The sequence below is a fragment of the Halichoerus grypus genome, chromosome 8 (genome assembly GCF_964656455.1).
Source record: "Halichoerus grypus chromosome 8, mHalGry1.hap1.1, whole genome shotgun sequence".
In the NCBI taxonomy this organism is placed as follows: domain Eukaryota; kingdom Metazoa; phylum Chordata; class Mammalia; order Carnivora; family Phocidae; genus Halichoerus; species Halichoerus grypus.
In genome coordinates this window covers 57,675,595-57,679,261 of record NC_135719.1, presented here as the reverse complement: position 1 = coordinate 57,679,261, position 3,667 = coordinate 57,675,595, and positions in this window count along the sequence as shown.

Below are 3,667 nucleotides of genomic sequence, written 5' to 3'. Positions count from 1 at the left end.
CTCCGCCTCGGCCCAGCCCCCACGGCCCGCGCGCGCCTCTCGCTCCGCGCCGGGACTCGCGGGCCCGCGGCCCTCGTAGCCGGGGCGGGCAGTCGCGCGCCGAGGGGCCGCCCCGCCCAGCCCCGCGCCCGGCCTCCCCCGCCGCCCGCCAGGCCTGAGGACGCCCGGCTCTGCGGCCGGCTCTTCCCGGCCGCGCTCCTGCGAGGAAATGGCATCTGCGAACTTCGTCGGAGGCCACAGCAGGCATCTTGGCCTCGCAGCCAGGGATCTGAAAGAGGAACGTAGGATCCGAGAAAACTTTGTAAGCGGGAGCTGGAGAGTTCTCGGCCGGCTTGTGGAGATCCACGTTCCCCGACTCGGTGTCCGTGGTCTGGACACCTGTTTGTTGAATGCCCCAACTTCAAGTTTTAATGACCTGACTCTTCAAGAAAAGAGCGATGAGGACTTTCATACAAGAGAGGAGGGTGGGTAGGAGCGGTGAGAAGACTGGACCTGATTTAGACGTTACATTTTAGGAGAAGGAACTCCAGTGTGATAGTACATTGGATTTGGTCACTGATTCACACTCATCAGTTGGGCTGTGTGACCTGAAGCAACCTAGTAACCTCTCTGAGTTATGATCTTTAAAAGGCAGTGGAGCTGCATCTCTGAGGTCTCTTCTAGTTCTGACATTCTTTGACTTACTTTTACAAAACTGTTGTCCCTGTTTGTTAGGTTTTCCAGTAATCCTACGAAAGAGAATCTGTAGGTGCAGGCTCTAATATTCAATCAGGTGAGACACTGGGCTTATTTTGATGTTAGAATCACTGAAAAGCACTCATTCATATGAGGACTAACCACAAACAAAAGGAGTCTCATCCCTGCGGAGACAAGACTCAAAACTCACTCAACTGCACATACAGTATCGGAAAAAAACAGAAGTAAACATGAAGCCAACGTATAGTCTTAGCAACTACATAATAGCCAAGCAGCATAGCCTCAGAATCAGCTTTAAAAGGATAGGGTATGTCCGGGGGACAAATTTTACCCTTTCTCTAGTAAGTTTTGAGAAAATTTCTCATTAGAAGATCCAGACTAGGATAGGCTGGGGAAAATTTTGTACAGCAGGCACATCGAAAGAGAAGCCCATCCTCCTCCCCACCCCACCCCCCAGCAGCTAGAATGTAAGCTGCATGCAGGCAGGAATTTTATCCAGTTTACTGCTGTATCCTCTGCTACCGAACAATGACTGGCAAGTGTTCACATTTTGTTGTTGTTGTTGAATGAATGCATGAATAAACAGACTGGAAGGGGCCCTGGGATGACAGGATTGACAGGGTTTTGTTAGAGTGTGATAAAGCCTAAGCTAATTCTGTGATAAAGCAAATTGGGTCTTACACTATACCTTACAGGGTTGTTGAGAGATGTACTTTGGAAATATCAGTCATTATGGAAATGTAGAGTTTTCTTTATATAAACCTTAGTGCAAGGAGAGTGGTTGAGCAAAATCATTGCTAAGAGATTTTGAATTCTTTATTGTAATTCCCTAAAGCTAGAGACTCAAATAATATGTAAATCAAGAGAAACAAATTGGCCTCTTTTTAATGATTCATCAAGAATAAAAAGACCATCTTACCCGGTGATGGATTTTTAGATCGATTTGACTTCCAAATTCTGACTACTTACTTGTTACATGCCAGACTTGGAGGGCATTCTAAAATTTCAGATTCCCAAACCCCTCCCCAGATTTACTGAGTCAGGATTGTTGAGAATGAGGTCCGGAAATCTGTCTTTAAATGCTCTCTATGTGATTCTACAGCAATGAGAATTGTGCGTGATAATTCCTTATGCCTCCAGTATGACGGAATCCTAACAAAAATATCCCTTCACTTTGCTGTTATAGTCTTTATCCATTATGCTTGGTTATGAATTCCAGAATTCATCTTTACTCCCTCTTTCATACAGAGAAATTCAGGGAAATCTATTGTTGGTGGGCTTACCCCACTGTTTAAAAATACATGCCTGGTCATGCCTAAAACTCAGTAGAAAGCACAGCTTAGGGTCAGCAAACTTTTTCTGTGGAGGGCCAGATAATAAATATTATAGGTTTCACAGGCCCTGTGTTCTCTGTCACAACTACTCAACTCTGCCATTGTAGTAGGAAATCAATCATAGGCAATATGTAAACAAGTGGGTATGGCTGTGTTCCAATAAAACTTTATTTATAAAAACAGGCAGTGTACTGAATTTGGCCCAGAGATTAATCTGCTGACTCCCAGACTAGAGGTTGGATCACATAATTGACTTTTGAGCTCGGGACAGGCCTAGGCTGCAGATATAAATGAAGGAGGCATTACCTAAAAATGGATAAGCTACCCAGGATCAATGAGAAATGAGAGCCAAGGACGGAATATAGGGAAATACTGATATTTTATTTTATTTTTATTTTATTGGGTTTTATTTATTTGAGAGAGACAGCACGAGTGAGTGGGGCGGAGGAGGGGCAGAGAGAGAAGAAGGACAAGCAGACTTCCTGTTGAGCCCGACTGCCTCAGGCAGGCGTGCAGTGGGGTGGGGAGTGGCTCTATCCCAGGACTCTGAGATCATGACCTGAGCCAAAGTCATATGCTTAACCAACTGAGCCACCCAGTCACACCAACACTGACATTTTAAAGGATGGGTAGAGATAGAGGAACCTGTAAAGGAAATTGAGAATGAATGAAAAATGAAAAAACGGGAGTGTTAGGGCAATCGAAAAAAAAAAGAGAGAGAAACGATCAACATTATGACGTGCCGCAGAGAGAAGTACTCATTTCTGTCAGCAGCCATCCGTGGTCTGGAATCTACTAAACGCCTGTTTCATATATTTTGAAGTATTGAATTTATAGTTTTTGCCTTAAATATATTACATCTCAAACTTGGCCTGTTTGTGTTGTGGAGGGTAACAGTGGTGTGTTTAAGTATAAAGACTGATATAAGTTGGCTTAGATTTACATGTAAACTTTTTTTTCAGAAAAAAAATCCCATTTTATTTTCAAACATTTAAAATCATAAATGTGTTTAAAATTGAATAGAAATAAAAAACCCAATTCTAGGTGTTTGGGAGTTTTGCAACATTGGTTTGAATCCTTCCACGATATAGTTACAAACGTGGTCAGCTTAGCAACCTCTATACATTGGTCAACCACCAGGAGCCCTTTGTTGACAAAATACGGATGGGCCATTAAAAGCTCAAAATTGAGAGAATCACAACAGCAAAATTTGGGGGATGGCTTTATGAGTCAGGATTCAATCCAGACACAAAACCACACAGTAATTTGAATAGGGTTAAGTTTAATATAAAGAACTATTAACTACAGCAGGAGACTGCCGTAGGGAGGGATTGGATAGTAAGAAGTCAAAAGAAGGCTCAAGAATCTGGGAAAAGCAGGGGCACCTGGCTGGCTCCAACGGGAGAGCATGTGACTCTTGATCTCAGGGTCCTGAGTTCGAGCCTCACGTTGGGTGCAGAGATTACTTAAATAAATACATAATTAAAAAAAAAAAAAGTGGGAAAGCAGGTCTGAGGAGGAGCCACTCCCCTTAAGGCTGAGATGGAGCACCCAAAGAAGAGGGCCCTCCGTCTCCAGGCTGAGATTCTGAGCTTAGCGGAGAGTGCCAGAGGAAGCTGTGGGCTTGGTGCTGTGTG